At 43.4% G+C, this 26509-nt stretch overlaps 1 long non-coding RNA gene across 2 annotated transcripts in view; it reads left to right on the top strand.

Annotated features, from left to right (window-relative positions):
• Positions 1–441: 441 nt before the first annotated feature.
• The window catches only part of LOC148147483 (uncharacterized), a 67028-nt gene continuing 40960 nt past the window's right edge, over positions 442–26509 (top strand). Inside the window, exons 1-2 of one of the 2 annotated variants that reach the window (XR_015759633.1) lie at positions 442–543; positions 2815–2957. This is a non-coding gene — a long non-coding RNA (uncharacterized LOC148147483). Of the gene's footprint in view, positions 544–2038; positions 2208–2814; positions 2958–26509 lie in introns of those variants that run through there. The other variant, XR_015759634.1, reaches the window with a different exon arrangement.

Raw genomic sequence — 26509 nt, 5'->3', positions numbered from 1 at the left:
AAAGATTGAGTGGTTTGATTGTGTTTACCAGTAATTTATGTTCCTAAACTTGTGATTCATGAACAAATTCATGATTTTCTCAGAATAACATTTGTTATAAATACATTTCTTTGGACTGAGGCGAGTATTTCTGACATTTATTAATAAGGACAAGATAGCAAAGGCTCAGAGGAGGTCCTATCTCCACAGCACACATCCCAAGCTCCCAATTAAACTGATTCATTCAAATCCTTTTCACAACAAATGGTTCTATTCTTCCTGCACTCTGCTTTTGATCACCACTGCCTGTTAATTTGTGCACTTGCCAAAATTTAAAGAATGTGATTTTATTTTGCCCGTGTGCAGCCACACACAAAAGGAATCGTGTCATATTTGTAGATCCCATTTTCTCAATCATTTCGGGAGCGAGTTACAATGTGTGGGAATCTGTACAGTAATTCTGTTAACAGTTGGGAAGGCCCTTCCAACTCAAAAGGTTCCACCTGTCTTATGTTGTACGATGAACACTGGCTTCCCTCTGGAGTAATTGGAATTTACTAGCTTGTGAGTTTTCTGAGCTCAATGTTAATGATTCCTTTCTGGAAGTCACTGTTCACTAACTGAGAGAAAAGACATAAAATCAAATCGCAGAAACCATAGCAGGTCATCACAGATGGGTGCATTTGAAAGGGGTGAAGGAGGAGTGAGATACGGCGTAGGGTGTGGGAGAGAGCAGTGGAAGATAATGGGAGCTGTACACGGAAACAGGAGAGGGTGAGGGGGTCAGTGCAGTGTGGTGGGTAAAGTGCAAAAGGAGGTTTGGGATATTGGGTGTGGGGCAGAGTGGGAGAGAGGTACAGGATAAGGTGACAGTTCATATTGCATTGATCTGTGGTTCCCAATCTGATGGTGTCACAGCCCTTCAGATGAGCTTTTCACAAAGGGAGCAAATGTAGTCTGCACAGCTGCTGAGAGTCCTCTGAGTAATTGTGCCTGTTAAACTGTATCTGATAATCTCATGCAATCAACTATGAAAGGCATGTGCCTCTTCTGTTTAGACTCATAAGTAGTCCAACCTCTGTCACTGGTAATTAGGAGGTGGAGGGGCTGATGTTGAAGTGGGGTAGACAGGGTCAGAGGTCACACAACACCAGATTATAGTCCAACAGGTTTATTTGAAATCACATGCTTTCAGAGCATTGCTCCTTCGTCAGGTGACAAACAGACAGCGCCCCAAAAGCTTGTCACTTAAAATAAACATGTTGGACTATAACCTGGTATTGTGCGACTTCTGACTGATAATTAGACAAGCTGTAGACTCAGCACAGAGAAAGGTTTCTCCATGTTTGCATCTGCTGGAATCTATCAGCTTCCATGTTACAAAATGAAGACTTCCATTTAGGTAGCGCCTTTTGCAATCTCATTTCATATCAACCTGCTTCACAGCTAAATGCCTGCTTGTCATCTCATCTCTCGTTCGAATTATGACTGAGATTCCTTCCTAAAGGAGAAAGTTCCATGCTTCCTGTAGGGTAATTTGAATCAAATTGAAGTTTAGCTGCCATTATACAGTCCAGCAGTGGCCCCAGGTCTGTGCTGTTAGATTTGAGACTCAGGGAAAAGAATTTGTAGAGCACACATCAACAATATGGAAAGGATATTTCACTAACTGTAAATGTGAAAGAATAAATAATGCACTGCAGGCTTCCTGAATTTTCACATCCTGGCAGCTTTTATGCTGCTCCTTAATTCATTTTTATGTAAGTGTGGTAGAAATGTCGTTCCCACTATTCTGTCTTCATCTTCCCTCAGCTCCATCTGTGCTAGCTCTTTTCATCTGTTCCTATACGGATTTTCCGTGCTGTTAATAATTCATGAGTTCCCTTCACATCCCAGGTTGAGTCCAATTAATAATTTACTTTAGTTGTCATGCAGTTAGACTTGTGCTGTATCTTTCGTTCGTGCCTGTCCCTCCTTGTTCTAACTCCAGTCTTTCACTCCCCACCTCCCAATCTGGTTCACTTTCAACATTTCTCTCTTTTCTTCCTCCTACTTTCAGTTCCCTGACACTTCCCTCATTTATCAGAGAGAGAGGCTGAAAGTAACGAAATAACGCTGATCTCAGTCCCTGGGTTGAGCTCTGCTATTTTCACACAGTCTCTTCCTCTCTGTTTCTCCATTATTATTCTTACTTTTATTTATTTAGTCATGGGACGTGAGCATTCCAGGTAAGGTTGACATTTACAGCCCACCCCTTGATTGCCTTTTGAGAACCACGTCTTGAACCAGTCTATGTGCTGAAGGTCTGTCCACAATGCAGTTAGTCAGGAACATTCTACTGCACAAAGTCAAACGCACAATCTCCAGGGTAAAAAATAAAAGAATAATAGCCAGCAGGATAACTATTTGAGAAGCAATGCAGCCGATATTTGAAGACTAGAAATTAGTGTTGGCTGTTGGAAAGATTGGGAGTTATAGAATGAAGGGGGGGGAAAGGCGTGTTCAGAAGGTGCAGCAGACATCTCATGTTGCCTGAGCACAGTGGCTCAGTGGTTAGCACTGCTGCCTCACAGCACCAGGGGCCAGAGTTCAATTCCAGCCTTGGGGACTGTCCGTGTGGAGTTTGCACATTCTCCCCGTGTCTGCATGGGTTTCCTCCGGTTTCCTCCCACATTCCAAAGATGTGTAGATTAGATGAACTGGCCATGCTAAATTGGCAATGTGGGCTAGGTGGATTAGCCATGGAAAATGCAAGATGTTACTGATGGGATGGGTCTGGGTGGGATGCTCTTCAGAGGATCAGTGTGGACTGAATGGTCTGCTTCCATATTGTAGGGATTCTGTGAGCAAATGCCGACGAAGAAACTGCAGGAGCTTAATAATGGTACTATCGCTGAGAGGCCGGGAGTGCGGATTCAAATCCCACTGCAGTAGTTCCTGGAATGTGAATTCAATTTATGAGAAAAAACAACTGGAAGGTAAAGCTTATCTCTGTATTTTGGCCCAGCCTTTCATTGAGGGAGAAATGTGAAGAAAACTGGGAGGAACTCACTATGAAGTTGCGTGAGTGGTGAATTCAGTGAGATAATGCTGTTCGGGTGCATCTTTAAATAGATTTAAATTAGAAAGTATCTGGAATAGATGAGTATTTGCACCTTTTCTGCTAATTAAACAACTGCAGTCCACTCGCATAAACCAAATAAGATATGGACAGTGGAATTTTGAGTGTATGTTTGGAGTGGAAAAACATCCCTAGCATAACTTGTATTCATTAAAGAGGGGAGATAAAGAGCTTAATCATAGAATCCCCTACAGTGTGGAAACAAGCCATTTGGCCCAATAAATCCACACCAACCCATTGAAGAGTATCCTACCCAGACCCATTCCTCTACATACATATTAATGCATCTAACCTACACATGAATGAACACTATGGGGCAATTTAGCATGGCCAATCCACCAAACATTTGGACTGTGGAAGGAAACCCACTCAGAGAAACCATGCAAGCTCTACACAGACAGTTGCCCAAGGCTGGAATTGAACCTGGGTTCCTAGTACTGTGAGGTATCAGTACTAACCATTGAGCCACTGCACCAGTATAGGTTGCAGGGGGTCTTGGATAAACTGCAGAATTGGGCTGAGAGCTGGCAAATGGAATTCAATGCAGATAAATGTGAGGTGATTCACTGTGGGAAGAATAACAGGAAGGCAGAATACTGGGTCAATGGAAAGCTTCTTGGTAGCATGGATATGCAGAGGGATCTTGGAATCCATGTACATAGATCCCTGAAAGTTGCCACCCAGGTTGATAGCGCTGTTAAGAAGGCATACGGTGTGTTAGGTTTTATTGGGAGAGGGATTGAGTTCCAGAGCCGTAATGTCATGCTGCAACTATACAAAATGCTGGTGCCGCCTCTCTTAGAATATTGTGTACAGTTCTGGTTGCCCCATTACAGGAAGGATGTGGAAACATTGGAAAAGGTGCAGAGGAGATTTACCTGGATGCTGCCTGGTCTGGAGGGAAGGTCTTATGAGGAAAGGCTGTGGGACTTTGGTCTGTTTTCATTGGAGAGAAGGCGGCTAAGAGGCGATTTAATAGAGACATACAAGATGATCAGAGGATTAGATAGGGTGGACAGTGAGAGTCTTTTTCCTAGGATGATGACGTTGGCTTGTACAAGGGGGCATAGCTGCAAATTGAGGAGTAATTGATTTAACACAGATGTCAGAGGCAGGTTCTTTACTCAGAGAGTGGTAAGGGTGTGGAATGCTCTGACTGCCAATGTAGTTAACTCAACCACATTAGGGGCATTTAAACAGTCCTTGGATAAGCACATGGATGATGCTGGGATGGTGTAAGGGGATGGGCTTTTAGATTAGTCCACAGGTTGGCGCAACATCGAGGGCTGAAGGACCTGTTCTGCGCTGTATTGTTCTATGTTCTATATGTCAGATGAATATCTATCTGAGGAAATGAGGTGGGAGAGGCGTTCAGATTCTTGGGGCATTGTGAGCAGTTCGAGGGAAGATGGGACCAGTGCAAACAGGATAGGTTGCATCTGGGCAGGGACTGGGACCAATATTCTCAGTGGACTGTTTGCTGGTACTGATGGAGAGGGTATTAATATGCCAACATTAAAGGAAGAAAACTGGCATCCTTAACTGGTCTGACCTAGATGTGATTCTAGATCCACAGCAATGTGGTTGACTCTTAAAGATTAGAAAGTGAGGTCTGCAGATGCTGGAGATCAGAGCTGAAAATGTGTTGCTGGAAAAGCGCAGCAGGTCAGGCAGCATCCAGGGAACAGGAGAATCGACGTTTCGGGCATAAGCCCTTCCTGAAGAAGGGCTTATGCCCGAAACGTCGATTCTCCTGTTCCCTGGATGCTGCCTGACCTGCTGCGCTTTTCCAGCAACACATTTTCAGCTCTTAAAGATTAGGGATGGGCAATAAATGCTGGCCTAGCCAGTGGTGTCCTCATCCTGTGAATGAATTTAAACTAGTCTAGTTTCTTGCATTAGATCCAAAGAGGACTCATATAAAATTGCCAGAAAAAGCAGCAAGACTGAGGATAGGGAATACTTTTGAATTCAATAAAAGAGAGTAAAAAGATTAATCAAGAGGCGGAAATTTGAGCAATCAACATAGAAACAGACTGTAAAAGCTTCTAGAAATTTGTGAAGAAAAATAGATTAGTGTAGATAAATCTTACAATAAGAAATGGGGCACAAAGAAATTGCAGAAGAATTAAACATGCATTTTGGTTCTGTTATTAAACAAAAGGGAACAAATAATCTCCCAGAAATGTTAGGGAACCAAGGTCCACTGAAAGGAATTAAAGAAATTCAGTCTTAGCCAGAAGAAAATGGCGCCAGACAAATTAGTCATACAGTCATACAGATATACAGCACGAAAACAGGCCCTGCAGTCCAACTCATCCATGCCGACCAGATATCCTAAATTAATCTAGTTCCATTTGCCAGCACTTGGCCCATATCCCTGTAAACCTTTCCTATTCATGTACCCATCCAGATGTCTTTTAGATGCTGTAATTGTACCAGCCTCCTCCACTTCCTCTGGCAGCTTATCCCATACATGCATTACCCTTTGCATGAAAAAGTTACCCCTTAGGTCCCTTTTAATTCTTTCCACTCTCATCTTAAACCTCTGCCCCCTAGTCTGGACTCCCCCAAATCAGGGAAAAGATCTTACCTATTCACCCTATCCATGTCCCTCATGATTTTATAAACCTCTATAAGGTCTCCCCTCAGCCTCCGATGCTCCAGGGAAAACAGTTAACAGGGTTAAAGGCTAACAAGTCCCCAGGGACTGGTAGCCTGCAAGGAGGGAGAGAAACAATTGAGAATTACAGATCACTTAGCCTGACATCAGTAAAGTGAAAATGCTAAACTCTATTATGAAACGCATGATAACAGAGCACTTGGAAAACATTAATGGGATTAGACAAATTCAGCATGGGTTTATGAAAGGGAAATCATGCTTAACAAATCTTCTACTGTTTTTTTAAAGCTGCAGCTAGAATCATTGAATCCCTACAGTATGGAACCAGGTCATTCAGCCCATTGAGTCCACACCAATCCTTTGTGAGCACCCTGCCCAGACCCAACCCCCTACTCTATCCTATCCCTGCATTTCCCATGGCCAATCTAGTTAATCTGCATATCTTTGGACAGTAGGAGCAAACCCACACAGACACATGGAGAATGTGTAAACTCCACACAGACATTCACCAGAGGGTGAAATTGAACCTAGGATTTCTGAAACTGTGAGGTAAGTAGTGTTAACCACTGAACCACCATACCGCCCTAAGTCTTGTATTGTATTTGAAAAGTCTGTATGGAAACCATTGAGGTCAATTTTGGGGGCCATTGAGTATTTTAATTTTACTGTATTATAAGATTAATGTGAGACTGATTTGATTTGGCTATTTATCTCCATACCATAGTAAGTTGCATTGGTGGCTCAGTGGTAGAATTCCTACCTGCCATGCGGGAGGCCTGGGTTTGATTCCTGGCCAATGCATTATAGCCTGCACTAGTGCTGTGGCACCATGGCTTAGATGGCTAAAATGCCTGCCTCGTAAACAGGAGATCCTGAGTTCAAATCCTAGTGGTACCTGCTTGCTACATCAAAAGTTTGCTGTTTCATCTTTTGATAGTCACAGGTGAGGTGCCGGAAGTCTGGAGGTTGGCTAACACAGTGCCACTGTTTAAGAAGAATGGTAAGGACAAGCCAGGGAATTATAGACCAGTGAGCCTGACGTCGGTGGTGGGCAAGTTGTTGAAGGGAATCCTGAGGGACGGGATGTACATGTATTTGGAAAGGCAAGGACTGATTCGGGATAGTCCACATGGCTTTGTGCGTGGGAAATCATGTCTCACAAACTTGATTGAGTTTTTTGAAGAAGTAACAAAGAGGATTCATGAGGGCAGAGCAGTAGATGTGATCTATATGGACTTCAGTAAGGCGTTCGACAAGGTTCCCCATGGGAGACTGATTAGCAAGGTTAGATCTCATGGAATACAGGGAGAACTAGCCATTTGGATTCAAGATAGAAGACAGAGGGTGGTGTTAGAGGGTTGTTTTTCAGACTGGAGGCCTGTGACCAGTGGAGTGCCACAAGGATCGGTGCTGGGTCCACTACTTATCATCATTTATATAAATGATTTGGATACGAGCATAAGAGGTACAGTGAGTAAGTTTGCAGATGACACCAAAATTGGAGGTGTAGTGGACAGCGAAGAAGGTTACCTCAGATTACAACAGGATCTTGATCAAATGGGCCAATGGGCTGAGAAGTGGCAGATGGAGTTTAATTCAGATAAATGCAAGGTGCTGCATTTTGGGAAAGCAAATCTTAGCAGGACTTATACACTTAATGGTAAGGTCCTCAGGAGTGTTGCTGAACAAAGACACCTTGGAGTGCAGGTTCATACCTCCTTGAAAGTGGAGTCACAGGTAGATAGGATAGTGAAGAAGGTGTTTGGTATGCTTTTCTTTATCGGTCAGAGTATTGAGTACAGGAGTTGAGAGGTCATGTTGCGGCTGTACAGGACATTGGTTAGGCTACTGTTGGAATATTGTGTGCAATTCTCGTCTCCTTCCTATCGGAAAGATGTTGTGAAATATGAAAGGATTCAGAAAAGATCAACAAGCATGTTGCCAGGGTTGGATGATTTGAGCAATAGGGAGAGGCTGAACAGGCTGGGGCTGTTTTCTCTGGAGCGTCGGAGACTGAAGGGTGACCTTACAGAGGTTTACAAAATTATGAGGGGCATGGATAGGATAAATAGACAAAGTCTTTTTTTCCCTAGGGTGGGGGAGTCCAGAACTAGAGGGCATAGTTTTAGGGTGAGAGGGGAAAAATATAAAAGAGACCTAAGGGGCAACTTTTTCACACAGAGGGTGGTATGTGTATGGAATGGGCTGCCAGAGGAAGTGGTGGAGGCTGGTACAATTGCAACATTTAAGCGGCATATGGATGGGTATATGAATAGGAAGGGTTTGGAGGGATATGGGCCGGGTGCTGGCAGGTGGGACTAGATTGGGTTGGGATATCTGGTCGGCATGGATGGGTTGGACTGAAGGGTCTGTTTCCATGCTGTACGTCTCTATGGCTCAATGACTCTCAGACCTTCAACTCCAAAGTGATCCTCAGTGTCAACGGACTGGCTAAAAAGAGGAGGTTCAGCTATACTAAGTCTTGCTGGAGAAGCAATTCTTGCTAAGCACCCCTACAGATTTGTTCAAGATCATGCAGGTTTCAAAATGTTTTGTCTACAAAGCTGCTGAAAGTGAAAGTTGACAACACAAATGAGAACATCTAAATGACAGGACAAACAGTCCATCTCTGAAATGATTGAGGCTCAGGGATGGAAGGATGAACAGGGAAAAAAAACTGTGGAGGAAACTGGATGGATTAGAATCTAAAAATGTGAAATAAAGAGAGGGAAAGAAAGCATAAAGAGTACTCAAAAGACATAAAAAGATAATGTTATTAAAATCTGCAACAATTCAGAATTATATCTTTGTTTTCTGGGTCAGAGGGGCTGCTTGAAAGTCATTAACAATTATCACATTATTAAAACAGTAACTTATGGTGTTACTTACTTGACTCAACTCTCTGTGGCAAGGTTTAATAGCTAATTCATATGCAAATCTGTTATGTTCATGGGAGTCACAGGGAGGTTAAGAATGAGAGGCTATTTCTGCAGGGAGAGCAGCTGAGTACTGCAAATTCACTGGTTACTCGTGACAAATCACAACACGTGGAGTATCTCTCCTCACGATAAGTTGCTGATTGATTTCTACTTTGATAATGATCAGCTCATTCAGGTATCATTAGTTTCTCAAACGAATCTGACCTAACGTCACTATGTTTCCTGGGTATTAAGCAAACCTCTGTATTCAGGCTAATAATATCTGCTTCCCCTTCTATTGTTGCCCATCCTTCCTTCCAAGAGACTTTCTAGGGGTTAGATTCAGATGAGAGAGTCCTCTTGAAGCCAAAAGAAAAATACTGGGAATGGGGAAAATCTGAAATAAAAATGAACAGCGCTGGAAACATATCACAACTCTGGCGCCAACTGTGAGGAATGGAGTTTGTGTGTAATTTGTGGTGGGACTGTCGATGGGTGAAGGTCAGTGATGGTAGGAATTGATGTTTGTGGATGTGATGCCACTCAATCAGGGTCCCGCTGGATGGTGTCAAGTTTCTTGAGTGTTGTTGGCGCTGCACCCATCCAGGTAATCCTCAGCATGAAGATGGGACTCTGTCTCCGCAAGAACAGTGTGGTGGTCATTCCTCACCCCTCATGGACATCTGCATCTATCACAAACAGATTGGTGAGGATGAGGTCAAGTGTGTTTTTTTTCCCTTTTGGTGGTTCCCTCACCTGCTGTCGCTGACCCAGTCTAGTAGCTATGTCCTTTAGGACTAACCAGTTGAGTCATTAGTGCTGTTGCTGAACCACTCTTGGTGATGGACATTGAAGCCCCCTCACTGAGAGTACATTCTACACCATTGCCACCCTCAGAGCTGCCTCCAATTGGAATTTGATATTAAAGAGTACTGGTTCATCAGCTGGGAAGTGGTGGCAGCATGAGAGGTGGTAATCAGCAGCAAGTTTCTTTGTCCATGATGCCATGAACATTCATGGGGTACAGAGTAAACCTTGAGGAATCGCAGGACAGCTCCCTACCCCCTCTGCTGACTGTAGACCAATGCACTGCCCCATCTTCTGTTTCTGTTTTACCAATGGGACAAGGCATACCCAGGGATGGTAATGGTGGTGTGTGGGACATAGTCATACCCATGGAATCATACCTTACAGACAATGTCAGGACGTGATTGACTAGTCTGGGAGACAGTTCTCCCAATTTTGACATGAGCTCTCAGATGTTAGTGAGGAGGATTTTGCAGGATCAACGGGGACTGAGGTTGCCGTTGTCATTTTCAGTACTTAGTTCATTGCCATTTCTATGAGATTTTTTTTGTGATTGAGCACCCTGCTAGACTATTTCAGAGGGCAGTTGAGAGTCAACCACATTACTATGGGTCTGAAGTCACATGCTGACCAGTTTAGGAGTTGAGTTGTTTCCATAAGGGACACAAGTAAACCAGAAGAGTTTTTACAATAATTGGCAATGATTTCACAATCACTGTTACACTTTTATGTCCAGATATTTTTAAATTCCACCATCTCCTGTGATGAGATTTGAATCTGGGTCCCCAGAGCATTACCTGGGTCTCTCGATTAGTAGTTCAGCTCATTATATCTACTCTACCTCTGCTCACCTTCAAAGGGAAGAGGTATATTTATAACAGTCTCAATGGTACTTTACTGATTAGCTGCTGGAAACCCATGTAAAACATATCCAAAGATATTCCCTGCCTACAAATGTAGTTACTTCCTCAAAAATATTGAGTATGATTCACTGGGTGTGAGAAACAAATGTAAAGGATTCCATTCTCACTTATCCAAGAGTGCTAGAGTTTTCCCTTTCTTTCTGTCTACACTACCACATTCAATGGAAAGAAAGAACTTGCATTTATATACCACCAAGCACCTCAGTATGATTTGCAGCCATGCTCAGTGGGTAGCATTTTCACCTTTATGTTGGAAGGGTGTGGTTTCAAAACTGGGCCCAGGGACCAACAGAAAATCTGAGTGCCCAGCAATGTCAGTGAGGCAGAGCTGGTCCATTGGAGGGGCATTACTGAGAGAATGCTGCATTGCTGATGGCCTACTGTGGAATTCTCTCCCACAGAAAGCTGTTGGGTCCAGTTCGTTAGATGTAATCAAGAGGGACCTGGACATGGCCCTTACGGCTAAAGGGATCAAGGGGTATGGGGAGGTAGCAGGGGTAGGATAATTGCACGATCATATTGAATGGTGATGCAGGCTCAAAGGGCCAAGTGGTCTACTCCTGCAACTATTTTCTATGTTTCTAAGTTTCTACTGAGAAAGTACTCATGGTCAAAGAGTCAACATTGAGAGAGTGACCGTCAGAGGCAATACTGAGGGAGCACCCCACCAGTAGCACAGAATTATACTGAAGAGAATGCTGACTTATTGGAAGCATCTTATTTTGAATAAGACCTTAAGCCAAGAGGCAGCACAGTGGCTCAGTGGTTAGCATGGTTGGCTGACAGCGGCAGGGACCTGGGTTCGATTCCCACCTTGGGTGACTGTCTGTGTGGCGTTTACGCATTCTCCCTGTGTCTGTGTGGGTTTCCTCTGGATGCTCTGGTTTCCTCCCACAGTCCAAAGATGTGCAGGTCAGGTGAATTGGCCATGCTAAATTGCCCATAGTCAGTGGTAAATATAGGGTAGGGGAATGGGTCTGGGTGGGTTACTCTTCGGAGGGTCAGTGCGGACTTGTTGGGCCGAAGGGCCTGTTTCCATACCTATAAGCAATCTAAAGGACTTTCTCCAGTGGTGTAATAATCTTCACATCTTGTCTGCTGTTAATTCAGTGACCAAGTGAGCTTCACTTGATGGACCATATTCTAGTCATTAACAGACTACCAAATAAAACATCCTTTCAAGCCCGCTAAATTAGGCTTTACACTTTCAGGTAAATGATCAATCTTCTCACTGGACAGTTTCACTTAATATCAATCAATGAAAGTTGGATTTAACCTTCTGCATATTCTATGACAGACATGAATCTGGAATAATTCTGTTCTACGCTGAGACTTCAAACCTCGGCAACATCTAATTTAGAAATAATATGATTAGTTGTGGCGCATCTAAAACATGCAGCTGTGAGGAAGGCTGCAATATTTAAAACTCCAGCCCAGGTTTGAAAAGCAGGAAATCTCTCCTCGATTCCCTTTATGATTGTCACAGAGGCCCCCCACCCCCACACCCTCTGCTCCCTTCACTCACTGCAGAATCGATCAAATCCACAATATCAGCAGCACGCTTCCGCTGTCAAACAGAATAAATGAAAGAAAGAAAGACAGGAGGAAATTTTGCCAAGAAGATGACTCTTATGAATTCAGTCAGATACAGAAATAAAAACTGGAAGCGATCCGAAATAGCATGGGTGGCATTTTCACAGCAGGATCTGAGTACCACTCCTCACCATGGGTGTTGGGCAAGAGATACTTATGCAATCGAAGCTTCCTGACAGCTGTACAAACACAGGATTTGGGGAGCTGTGTTTAATGAACAAGGACAGAGAAGTTCAATCAAATGTTCCAGGGGATTAGTTAATGTGACCCACAGGAAATCCCACACAGCTGTGATTTCTTGTATTAAAAATGATGCACTTCGGTAGGAAGAGTGGGGACAGGAATTGCTAAGCGGAATGATGCAGTCTTAAAGGAGGAACTGAGAGACCTAGGGGAACAGGTACACAAATTTTTGAAGACAGCAGGGTAAGTTGAGATGGGTGTTAAAAAATGTATGGTTCTAAGCTTTATTAATAGAGCAACAGCATACAAAAGCGAGGACTTTATGCTGACCCTTTATAAGTCATTGATTCAGCCCCAGATGGAGTGTTCAGTTCTGGGCACTACACTGCAGGAAGGATGTCAAGGCCTTGGCAAGGATGCAGAGAAGACATACTGGAAAGGGACCAGGTTTGAGGGACCTCATGAATAGCAAGAGACTGGAGAAGCTGATTTTGTTTCCTGACACAGCAGCGGAGGTTAAGGGGAGAATGGACCAAATCACGACAGGTTTATGTGGAACTGATATCGAGAAAATATTTGCAGTTGCAGGAGGGTCAGTAAACCGAGGACCCAGAATCAACTTCAATGGTAAAAGGAGCAGAGACGACCAGATGGGACGGTCTTACAAACACACCCACCACCGCGCCCCCCACTCCCCACACTCCCCCCCCACCACACACACCCACACACCTATCCACCCATCTATAGACAAACACACACCCATCCACCCACACACACATAGACACGCACGCACACATATAGACACACACACACTCACATAGACACACACACACCCATAGACACACACACACATTGATAGACACAAACACGCGTGCGCGCGCGCATACACACACAAAGTTACGGGGAACTGGGAACCAGATAAGTAGTTGGTCAGGAGAAGCTGGCAGTACATTTAGAAAAAAGATGGAATGTATGATTCTCATGGATTCCAAATTTCCCTGGATTCCAGAGCAGTGCCAACAGATTGGAAATTAATAAATATAACCAAACAGGTGGCTGAGGGTAAAGTTGATGTGGTATATATGGATTTCAGTATAAGGTTCCCACTATAGGCTATTGCACAAAATACAGAGGCAGAGGATTGAGGATGATTTGGCAGGTGGGATCAGAAATTGTCTTGCTGAAAGAAGACAGAGGGTGGCGGTTGATGGGAAATGTTCACCCTGGAGTTCAGTTACTAGTGGTGTACCACAAGGATCTGTTTGGGGTCCACTGTTGTTTGTCATTTTTATAAATGACCTGGACGAGAGTGTAGAAGGATGGGTTAGTAAATTTGCGGATGACACTAAGGTCGGTAGAGTTGTGGATATTGCCGAAGGATGTGGTAGGTTACAGAGGGTCATAGATAAGCTACAGAGCTGGGCTGAGAGGTGGAAAATGGAGTTTAATGCAGAAAGGTGTGAGGTGATGCACTTTGGAAGGAGTAACAGGAACGCAGAGCACTGGGTTCATAGTAAGATTCTTGGTAGTGAAGATGAGCAGAGAGATCTCGGTGTCCAGGTACGTAGATCCCTAAAAGTTGCCACCCAGGTTGATAGGGTTATTAAGAAGGTCATGCTGCAGCTGTACAAAACTCTGGTGCGGCCGTACTTGGAGTATCGCATACAGTTCTGGTCATCACTTTATAGGAAGGATGTGAAAGCTTTGGAAAGAGTTCAGAGGATATTTACCAGGATGTTGCCTGGTATGGAAGGAAAGTCTTATTAGGAAAGGCTGAAGGATTTGAGGCAGTTTTCGTTAGACAGTTGGGAGACATATAAGATAATCAGAGGATTAGATAGGGTGGATAGTGAGACCCTTTTTCTTCAGATGGTGTTGGTGAGCATGAGGGGACATAGCTTTAAATTGAGGGTGATAGATATAGGACAGATATCGGAGGTAGTTTCTTTTCTCAAAGAGTAGTAGGAGCGTGGAATGCACTGCCTGAAACAGTAGCAGACTTGCCAACTTTAAGGGCATTTAAATGGTCATTTGATAGGCATATGGATGATAATGGAATAGTGTCGGTTAGATGGGCTTCAGATTGGTTTCACTGGTCGGCGCAACATCGAGGGCCAAAGGGCCTGTACTGTGCTGTAATGTTCTATGTTCTATGTTTTAACACATTTCATGAACTGAGGGAAAGAGGAAACAGGGGACTATGGGCCTATTACCCTGATGTCAGGAAAGGCCTGGAACGTACTGTTATGAAATCTTCACAATGCACTTAGAAAAACACAACATGATTACAATATACCTTGTATACTTTACCCTCAACCTGATGTTTCTTTCTCATGAAGTGAATAGAAAGGGCATTTGTCTGGGTAGAAGGTGGATCTCCAATGGTCCCTTTCGCAGCCTTGTTATATTATCTCGCAATCTGCACATCTCTGCACACTATGGGGCAATTTAGTATGGCTAATTCATCTAACCCGCACATGTTTAGACTGGGAGGAAACCCACACAGACATGGGGAAAACATGCAAACTCCACACAGGTGCCCGATGCAGGAATTGACCCTGGGGCCCCGACACTGTGAACCATCATTCCCCCCTGTTGTGGTAGTTGAACACATCACCTCTAAATAATAACGTGGGCCTCTATATTAGTCATCCAATGTTATTATTACTGCACAATAATCCTTAAGTATGGCTTCTGATCTCCTGAATATGGAATCTCCTATCACTATTGGCTCTTCCATTCTTTTCCCTCTCCCTTTTACAGTTGAGCTGTTCTCTCCCAAGGAACCATCACTATCAGCGCTATCCAAAAATGGAATACCAATTAGCAGGCAAGGCAGACTTGGGGGCCCCTGCAATACCTGACTGATTTTTGTAGACTGCAAAGTCTCCCATTCCCTGCATGTTTCTAGCCTACAACATACTGTCCATGTCAAACTCTGAATCTAATCACAACTCAAGTACTCATACGCATACCTCAAGTTGGTTCAGCTTGCACTACTCCTTCCTGCAGATGTGTTACTCTGGGACACATGGTGTTTCTGTGATTTCACACATACTCGAGGGTGTACAGCCCACTTGGCTGAACTCACCTGCTGTCCTACAATTTTAGCAACTGTCTATTACCATTAGAATAGTAGAATAATCAACCAGTTCTCACCAATTTGCTTCTTTCCCTGTACTGAATTAAAAGCCAATGACAAAAGGCTGAAAACAACAGATGAGGAAAGAAGCACCTCCTTTTCATGTCTCAGAAACTCACCAAACTTCCATTTTGCCCTGCGTGCAACCAAAGGAAGACAGACAAGGCTGCACTGAGGGAGGTCGCTATTTATGCTTCCTGAGAACAAACTAACTCAAGTTTAAAAAAACAGAGTTAAACCAGCCATTAGTTAAAAAAATATATTTGAAGGATGTGTTTTTGAAATAAAAATATTACAATTTTTTTAACAAAACAAACTGTTCTCAAAAGGTTCAGGAACAATATACATCGTTAATTTTTTCATTGACAGATGATGTTGAAAAGCATGTTGTGCATAAGCATGTTGTGTATAAGCAAGCATGGTTTCTTATAGTTCTGCAGAAGCCTCGAATGTTCGGACTAGCAATGGGATAACCTTTTGTACATACTATCAATTAATTACCGGTGCAAGCTTTCAATAAATTCTGTCCCATAAAATCCACTATGAAATGTGGAGTACTTATTCAGAGCATGTACCAGAGAGAGAAGGCAATTGCTCAACTCTTAACAATGTTCAACTCAAATAATTCACACAGAATACCAGCATCTTCGATAAATTTGAAATCCTTTGTCTGTTTTTGTCCCCTTTTTGAATGAACACTTTCAAATGAGTGCAGCACAAAAGGCCATTTGGCTCATGAATTCCCTACCAGTTCTCTGCAAGAACAATTTAGCCTCACTGGCTTGCCCTTGTCCCCAATCCTTTACATCTTTTTTTGTCTTCAGGTGTTATTCAATGGCTTATCTTGTTCCCTTTCGTAAATGACAATTGAACCAGTTTCCATCACATTCAGAGAATGGGGCATTCTAGACACTAACTTCTTGCTGACTCAGAAGTCACGTTTGGTTCTCTTGCTAATCACAAAAGATTAGTTCTGAAGAAGAGTCATACCAGACTTGAAACATGAATTCTATTTCCATCTCAATAGATGCTGCCAGACCTGCTGAGTTTCTCCAGCATTGTCTGTGTTTGTTTTATGTACAGCACGATCTTAGGTACAGAGTAAAGCTCCCTCTGCACTGTCCCCATTAAACATTATTCCTGAAGAAGGGCTCATGCCTGAAATGTCGATTCTCCTGCTCCTTGGATGCTGCCTGACCTGCTGCGCTTTTCCAGCAACACATTTTCAACTCTGATCTCCAGCATCTGCAGTCCTCACTTTCTCCATTAAACACAGTAGAGCACAGGGTTAGATAATGTGTAAAGCTCCTTCTACAATGCTCCTATCAAACACTCCCAGGACAGGTACAGCATAGGATGGTTAGCATGTAAAACTCTCCCTACACTATCCCCATCAAACACTCCCAGGACAGGTACAGCATAGGGTGGTTAGCATGTAAAACTCTCCCTACACTATCCCCATCAAACACTCCCAGGACAGGTACAGCATAGGGTGGTTAGCATGTAAAACTCTCCCTACACTATCCCCATCAAACACTCCCAGGACAGGTACAGCATAGGGTGGTTAACATGTAAAACTCTCCCTACACTATCCCCATCAAACACTCCCAGGACAGATACAGCACAGGGTTAGATAGAGTGTAGAGCTTTCTCTACACTATCCCCATTAAATACTCCCAGCATGAAATACAGATTAAATACAGAGTGAAACTCCCTCTAAACTATCCCTACCAAATACTCCCAAGTTAGGTGCATGCAGGGTAAATAAAGTTCTCCCTGCACTATTTAAATCCACTTGACTCCAAACTTGTTTTCTAAGTTAGAGAAGCTGGCTGAACAGGAGGGGAATCTTTTATTTGATCCCATTGTGTCAATCTGCTCTGATGTGGAGTGAATGCTGTTCTTGGATAGCATGACTTCCTGGGTCTCCCAGCACACCATATTAATGGCCAAGAATCACCTGCTGTCCAGTCGGCATTTTAAGGTAGGACTGGGCAGTTTAAATGTGGGAAAGGAGTAGGAACCCCTCTGAACCATTTTAGAAGATGCCTAGAGGTCAGTAAAATCTACCTCACCCAGCTCCTGTATCCCCAAAATTTTCAATACAAAATTCAAGACACTGGTTTCTAGAGGGACACTAGCTGCTATTAGAATGTACAAGCACAACTTATTGATCAGTTCAGGACGTAATAAATGACACTTTTATGTAAAGGCAGACAGACGCACGGCATTAGATGTAATCAAATTCCACCAATGTAATTCACTTTATGACGTTTTGCTCTGAAGAGAATTTAGTTTTATCATTTGCCATTACGAGTTTATGATCAAATCCAGCAAAATCTACATTGATTTTCCCAAGCATTGACGTTAAATAAATGTAGCTATTAACAGTAAATGGGCACTCTCAGATTCTGCTATTTTCTATAATGGATATATTGTTGCATGGCCAATGGATTTAAATTGGTCCATTAAAAGAATTTTGTTTTCCCTCCCTGGTCTGCACAAAATTTACTTCAATCACCAGAGGCTGGAATATATGTCCAGTTTTGAATTTTAGGAGTACATTTCCTTTGATATTAAATTGACGTTAAATTCAATGAAGCAAGCTTCAAATTCTATGCTGATTGTATTGCCAGTCATTAGAGGAGCTATGGTTGCCTCAGACACACTTCCAGCAGTTCTGACAGTGCAATTATTTCAATAACATGCACTCTGACCTTCCGATCGGGAGACGTGATTTCAAGTTCCACCACAACAATCTCTGAATTTGAATATTATTAGAGGTGACTTTGGACCTGTCAGATCGTCCTGAAAGCCCAGCTGATTCTTGCTCGGTGCTTTAATAAAGGAGCGCATCTTATTTTCAATGAAGCAAAAGATTCCCTGTCGGACAGCTTCCTCCCACAGTCCAAAGATTAGGTGGATTGGCCATGCTAAATTACCCAGAGTGTTCAGGGATGTATAGGCTAGGTGGGTTAGCCATGCAAAATGTCGGATGGGGATGAGTCTGGGTGGGATGCTCTTCAGAGCATTGGTGCAAACTAATTGGGCTGAATGGCCTGTTTCCACACTTTTGGAATTCTATGGATTCCTCATGTCAATGTCTCTGCCAATCAGAGATGTTTTCTACCTAATCAGCACCCTCTTCTCATGTAGTATAATTGTCCTTCCCTCTGAAATTTGGGACTGTATCTTAAATTTTTCCAAAGATGTCCAAGGTTTTCTGAAGAGAATCTCGCAGTGAGACCTCACCCCATGGCATCCCTTACACCTGATTTCTGTCCCATTTTCTCACGCACTATTCCCAGAATACCTTGCCACTCAGCAGGTATCCATCTTGAGACCAGCATCCCTTGTGTTCCCACCATCTTCCAAACTCCACGTGTAACTGAAGGACCACTCATATCTGGTTTTAGAGACTGTTGAGAGATAGTACCAAGAATAGGAACTACATTTCTCAGATAGGAATCTGAAGATCCTGGTGGATGGGATGGTATGACAAAGAGGTGTCACCTTCCTAAAGTATTGTCAAAGGTCACCAGACGATGCCAGTCTTGTCAGATCTCCAGCCATGTCAATACCATCGCGAAGGTGCAGAGTACCAGGCTGTAGTGAGGAAAGAGGTCAGTAACCTTTGACTTGAAGACCATAAGATTTAGGAACAGAATTAAGTGATTCAGCACATTGATTCTGCTCCACCATTCGATCATGGCTGATGTTTCACAACTCCATTCTCTTGCCTTCTCCCTGTCACCATTGACCCCCTTACTAATCAAGAACCTATCCATTTCAATGGCTTGGCCTCCACAGACGTCTGCAGCAATGAGTTACATGGATTCACCACCCTCTGTCTCAAGAAATTCCTCCTCATCTCAGTTTGTGCCTTCACTCTGAGGCTGTGCTCCCAGGTCCTAGTCTTTCCTACAAGTCAAAGCATCTTCTCCACATCCACTCTATCCAGGTCTCTCAGTATTCTGCAAGTTTCAATCAAATCCCCTTCACCCTTCTAAATCCATTGAGTACAGATGCAGAATCCTCAATCTCTCCTCACATGACAAGCCCTTCATCCCCAGAGTTTTTTCTTGTAAACCTCTGCTGGACATCCTTCTTTAGGTATGGGGCACGAAGCTGCTCACCATATTCCAAATGTGGTCTGACCAGAGCCTTATACAGCCTCAGCAGTACATCCCTGCACTTGTATTCTAGCCCTCTCAAAAATGAATGTTAACATTGCATTTGCCTTCCTAACTGTTAACTCAAGCAGACAGGCAACTTTGAGAGAATCTTGAATGAGGATTTCTAAGTCCCTTTGTGTTTCAGATTTTCGAAGCCTTTGCCCCCATTTGGCAAATATGTTGTAGAAGTCCTTCTGTGTCCCATTAGGGTATGTTCCATACACTGCTGTCTGGTACCTCATACTCACTCAATCTCTGCCATCGCACATGCCTCTCAACAAGACTCATGAACTGAATGCCCCTCTGTTCCCTGCAAAGTCTTCCCTCACTTGCCTGCGTTACCACCCCCCCTCCAAAACTGCCAACTAAAATATCCTCTGAGCCGCCTCCTCACTCCCTCAGAACACCTCAACATCTTCTCTCCACATGTACCAGCCACAAAAGCCCTACCACCCAGTTTATTCAGCTTCTCTATTCTTCCTGCCTGAGAAGGGTGCACCCACCCCCTCTCCTCCTTTTTATCATTGGAGGAAAAGGGAGCCCCTGACATGGCAGAACAATGCTGGAGAAATGGGGGCAAGGAGAAGTGTCTGAGATCCATGTCCCTAACTTCGTCGGGCACAGAATCCATTCTCTTGTTGGGGAAAATTGGGATCACTCCTGCAGTGAAGCAGAGACATTGATTTCCATGTTTTCAAGAAGGGTTTAGACATGGTTCTTGGGGTAAAAGGGATCAAAGGATATTGGGAGAATGAGATACCAAGTTGGATGCTCAGCCATGATCATATTGAATGGCACAGCAGGCTCAAAGGGCCGAATGGCCTACTCCCGTTCCTATTTTCTGTGTTTCTGCATCCCAGCGGTCAATTAAGTACCACTTGTTATTCCACTGCAACACTCACATGACACATCATTGTTAGCAAGTAGCCATTTTGGCTTCTGTCTCTTGTGTCTTACCAGTGCACACAGTCTCCCACTGATACCTGCAGAGACCAATTCCCCCTCCCCCACAAGGCAGACCCTCAGCCTCTGGGTGGCAGTGTTGAGGCATCAGAGGGGGCATCAGCCAGACTGCCTCCTGCACCCTCCCACTATTCAGATGATACCTTGCAGATGCACAGAGTGTGGGATGATAGGCTCTTCAGCACCGCACAGTGACAGCTCCGCAGATGGGTGAGGGAGAAACGGTTCAGGTCACTTGTAATGAAGCAAAGCATGCATTATGAGGGAATGCCAGTATGTGCTAGGTGAATGCGCTGTATGAGAGCAAGCAAGCTACCCTGGGTAGGCAGCCTGGTCCAGGCTATGGGTAACTATTGCTGCCTGGTGCATCATGCTATCCATGAAAAGCATAAAAGAAAGGGCAATACGATCTCAACATCGAGATGGGCATCGCTGCCCTTCTCCTCTGGCTCTGCCACACAAAGCCCTTGATGCTCAGAAACAAGATTCTGCCCTCCAAAGTCATGCAATTCTGTTCTGATAAGACAAAAGACTTCAATCATCCATCTCTGTTTCTCAGCAATACTTAGGTTCTGTACTGTCAAGTGACTTACAAAGGGAACCTGTCATTCATACTCAGTCGGGGTAGGGGCTGATATGCGGCCTATACTTCAGTAACACATCAACTATCCTCTGAAGTGGATTCCGCATCCCATTCTCCTCAGGAAAGAAATATTTTCTGGCCCCCTGTTATCGACCTCCTCACTCTCAAAAGACTTTACTTGAAATTTCTGCCGTCATATATTCAGGGCTTCGGAGTATGACTCATCCGTAGATCCTCAGTAACGAGACTACAATCATAAAGTTGTTATAGCACAGAAGGATTGTGTCTGTGCCAGCTCTCCAACTGAGCAATTCACTGAGGACTATTACCCCCCCACTCCCATGACCCTGCACAGTTTTTCCTTTGCACGCCTAATTTCATTGTATTGAGCTTTTCCTTTGAAGGACTGCAGTGCTGAATGGTTTCTTATTCTGTGTAGCAGTTCCAAACTAAGTGATTCACAGGGTCACCTCAGAGAGTCAAACATATTGATGTGGAGCGTGAATCACAGCAACAGCCATCAAATCCACATCACGCAAAGTTCAAATCTCACCATGCAACTTGACAATTTGAATTGTTTAACAAAACTGAAGAAACCCAGGTGGATGTCCTTCCTTCTGCAATGTGCACCACCCTCTGGCAGGAAAAATAGAGAAGCTGAATATGACTGAAATGGAGAAAGACTGCAGAAGGATGCTGAAGAGAGGGACTTGGGAGCCCTCGTGCATGAAATACAAAAAGCGGGTAACAGGGAAGGCAAATGGAATGTTGGCCTATAGTTCAAAGGGAACGGACTACAAAAGTAGGGACGTTTTGCTAAAGCTACACATGGCACTAGTCAGACCACTGCTCTAACACTGTGGATAGTTTTGGGTCCCTTACCTAATGCAAGATATTTTGGCACTGGAGAAAATCCAGGGAAGAGTCAATGTTTAGTGTGGTGCTGGAAAAGAACAGCAAGGCAGGCAGCATCCGGAGAGCAGGAAAATCAATGTTTCGGGCTGATCCCAGGCCAGGAGAGACTGTCTTATGACGAGAAGTTGAGTAAGGTTGGGCCTGTACACGCTGGAGTTTAAAAGAATGAGAGGCAAACCTCATGGACGTCTATAAGATTCTTTGGGGACTTGACAAGACTGATGTGGAGAGGTTGCTTCCCCTTGTGAAGCAGTCTAGAATGAGAATCTCAGAATTCGGAATCACACAGTTAAGGCAGAGATCAGGAGGAATTTCTTTTCTCAGAGTGTAGTGAATCTGTAAAATTCTTGACTACAGAGGCTGGGTCATTAAGGCTGAGATAGACACATTTTTCAGCCATGAGGGGAATAAAGAGTTCTATGGCACAGTGGTTAGCACTGCTGCCTCACGGCGCCAGAGACCCGGACTCAATTCCTGCCTCAGGCAACTATCTGTGTGGAGTTTGCACATTGTCTGCGTGGGTTTCCTCCTGCAGTCCAAAAAAAATTTGCAGGTTAGGTGAATTGGCCATGCTAAATTGCCTGTTGTGTTCGGTGAAGGGGTAAATGTAGGGGAATGGGTCTGGGTGGGTTGCTCCCCTTTGGAGGATCGGTGTGGACTTGTTGGGCCAAAGGGCCTGTTTCCACACTGTAAGTAATCTAATCTAAAAAAATGACATGACAGTGGAGTTGAGGATTATTAAATCAGCCACGACCTCACTGAATGGCAAGGCAGGCCCGGTGGACTGAAAGCCCTACTAGTGCTCCCACACGGTATGGTGTTTTTGAAGATATTTAGGGCTCTGCTAGAAGCTGAACACAGGAAGGCTCAGTTAAAGGGGTTTTCAAACTCGTCACTGCCATGCCATGCCAGTTGCCCTGTTTAGTATAAACAAAGTTAGAAACTGGCATTGCCATTTGGAAGCTTTGATCTCCATCTCCTGGATCACCTGGGTGAAGGAGACGAAACAGAAGCAGAACATGTAGCAAGCAATACCAAAGTAGGCCATTCAGCCTCTTGAGACGGCTTCTGAGGCGTGGAAAATGATAAACCAACCTGGTACTTTTTGTGTTCAAATATGTTAGTAAGTTTGCAGATGACACCAAAATTGGAGGTGTAGTGGACATTGAAGAAGGTTAGAGCTGAAAATGTGTTGCTGGAAAAGCGCAGCAGGTCAGGCAGCATCCAAGGAACAGGAGAATCGACGTTTCGGGCATAAGCCCTTCTTCAGGATTCCTGTCGATTCTCCTGTTCCTTGGATGCTGCCTGACCTGCTGCGCTTTTCCAGCAACACCATTTCAGCTCTGATCTCCTTTACAGGGATGTTGCCAGGGTTGGAGGATTTGAGCAATAAGGAAAGGCTGTTTAGGCCGGGGCTGTTTTCCCTGGAGCACCAGAGGCTGAGGGATGATCTGATAGAGGTCTATAAAATCATGAGGGGCATGAATAGGATAAATAGACAAGGGATGGGGGGAGTCAAAAACTAGAGGGCATAGGTTGAGGGTGAGAGGGGAAAGATATAAAGGGGACCTAAAGGGCAACTTTTTCACACAGATGGTGGCGTATGTATGGAATGAGCTGCCAGAGGAAATGGTGGAGGCTGGTACAATTATAGCATTTAAAAGGCATTTGGATGGGTATATGAATAGGAAGAGTTTGAAGGGATATGGGCCGGGTGTTGGCAAATGGGACTAGATTGGGTTGGGGTATTTGGTCAGCATGGACAAGTTGGACCGAAGGATCTGCTTCCATGCTGTACATCTCTATGACTCTATGTCTGCCAATAACCTCCATTAGTGGTTTACCAGGGATGATTAGCATCCTAGGACCATCTTAGGACCTCTTAGGGCCATCCTAAGAGTTCAAACGTCACATGATCCCTTTCCCATGGCTGACTGGATTTGGCTGTTCCCAGAGCAAATAGGAATTGGGTAATTGTCTACCCTTCTCTTCCTCCATTCCAGTCTGTTGCAATGATAAGGGAGAACGAAAATGCCTAGTGATATTTCAGAGCTGTAAAAATAAGCCAAACAAGACCTATTTTAATATAACTGATCAGAACAAATTAAACAATAAACTATTGTTCCTTTTCTAAGCTAATTTTATTTTATAAGACAATATAAATGACTGTTAATTTAGAAAATGCAGATTTTATATCCATTTTAAAATGTGGAATTTGTTATTCATTATTTTTAATTATATGGATTACAGCAGCTCCATTTATTATATTTACTTTCACCAACAATCCTTAGACAAACATTAAATCAATGATTACTCAACGATATACCATTATTCAAGTCTGAAAGATGGTTGTAAACAAAACCATTCAGTTTAAGAACTTTCCATAACACAAAGCTGTTGTGTGGTGGGATTTAATGAAGAGCAAGAGAACAATTTATCAAATAATTTCCTGGCATTCTAAGAAATTCATCGTTGGGTGAGAGTGCAACCTGAGTGATAGCGAATGGACAGGCGGGCTAACATGCCTGGGTCATCTTTTCAACTAAAGTTAATGGAAAGTAGGGAAGGGGAACAGAATCCTGCAAAAATAACAGCATATATTTCTCAATACGTTGAGTTTAAAAAAATGCACAAACATGGACCAAGTCATGATTGATACGGGGGTATCTATGATGGGAAATAAATAAATGCAGGCTAACGAAAAAGATATTTCGCACCCATTGTTTCACTGAAGGAAGACAACAAAATACCAGCAAAGACCCTAGAAAGTAAGTCAAGAGATGGAATTAGTAGATTTAATAAGTGAAACAAGTCAGAAAGTTAATGAAGAAAATAATGCGACCAGAGGTAGAAAACACATTCAGAATCTAATGGGTTACAACCCAAGACATTAAAAGCAAAATACAGAGTTGGTGCAGCTATGTTAGTGCTAGTTGCCCAAAGTTCTCTAAATTTAGAAATCGTGCTATCAGATGAGGAAGTTGCAAATTTTGTCATTTCAGAAAGAAGAGAGGGTAATGTGAGGTAACTGCAGACTTGTCCATCTTACATCAGTTGTCAGGAAGGTATTATAATCTATCATTAGGATCAGACTAACTGAGAAATCTGAAAAGTATTAGTTGATCAAAGACAGTTCATTTGAATTTATCAAATGTCAAAGTACATTTTTTTAAAAGGGTACCCACATAATGGACAAGAGTGGGTCAACTGAAGTGGTCTATATGGACTTCCAGAAGGTACTTAGTAGAAGTCCAGCTGTGGCTCGATTAACAGCCCCACTGGCTGTGGGATTCTCACTATGTACAAGTTTGGTGCCACATTTCCTACATTGTTACAATAATTAGACTTCAAAAGCACTTCATTGTTTTCACAAGCATCACCCTGAGCAGTTTCCAGTGACTGAACTGGACTAGTCATATAAATACTGTCGTTACAATAACAGGTCAGAGGCTAAGGTCCTGGAATGAGTAACTCACATCCTGACTCCACAAAGCCTGTTCACCACCCTGCAAGGCCCAAGTCAGGAATGTGATGGAATAGTCCACACTTGCCTAAAATAGTGTATCTCCAACAATACTGACAAAGCTGGACACTATCCAGGATAAAGCAGTCCGCTTGATTGGCTCCGTCTCCACAAACAATCAATTCCTCCACCACTGAAGTTCAGTAGCAGTGGTGTGTACCATCTACAGGATGAACCACAGAAATTCACCAAGGGTCCTTTGACAACACCTTCCAAACCTACAACCACTTCCATCTAGAAGGACAAGGGCAGCAGATACATGGAAACACCACCATCTGCATGTTCCCCTCCAAGCCACACACCATCTGGTTGGGCAATATATCTTCATTCCTTCTGTGTCACTCATTCAATATCCTAAAATTCTCTCACCAACAGCACTGTAGGTCTACTAGCTCATGGACTGCAGGGGTACAAGAAGGTAGCTCACCACCACCTACTCCAGGGCAACTAAGGATAGGCAATAAATGTTGAGCCAACCAGGAACACTCACATCCCATGAATGATTTTTATTTTATAATCCCAATGCTATATAAATGCAAGTTTGCACTTTACATTCTCTGAGAGGATGAAAGTTGCAGCTGTCATTTTAACTGAAAGATTGCACACTGCATCATCTTCAGACATGACAACTTAATGACATGACAGACTACACAGTGTGGCTACAAAATGCCGCAGGTCTAGCATTGATGCGTGAGTAGGAACCATATACACTGCCTCGTCACAAAGCAGTAGGATCCAGAAAACAGGCACAGAGGAGACGGCACATGATAAGAGGGCTGGAACTGCCTAAGACATAGCTTTATTGAAAGAAATAAATAGTTACTTTGAATTTGAAGTGTCAGTAAAAATCTCACTGAAGACTGAGAAATTAGTTTTGTAAAAGATCTTTCTCCTTGGCTTGTCAGACATCGGTAGGGGCTCACCCTCCCTGTGTTTGGCTGGAACAATAGTAATGTGACAAATATTTAGTGAGGAGGATGCAAAGTAACTTATTTACAAATTATATTCTTTTCTAATTAGTATTTTGTTTTCATTATTGGGATATTAGTGTCACTGGAAAG

The sequence above is a fragment of the Chiloscyllium plagiosum genome, unplaced genomic scaffold (genome assembly GCF_037043375.1).
Source record: "Chiloscyllium plagiosum isolate Xiang-an unplaced genomic scaffold, Cpla_swu_hap1 HiC_scaffold_16, whole genome shotgun sequence".
In the NCBI taxonomy this organism is placed as follows: domain Eukaryota; kingdom Metazoa; phylum Chordata; class Chondrichthyes; order Orectolobiformes; family Hemiscylliidae; genus Chiloscyllium; species Chiloscyllium plagiosum.
The sequence above is the reverse complement of the archived record's forward strand: the minus strand, read 5'-3'. Positions and strand labels throughout refer to the sequence as shown.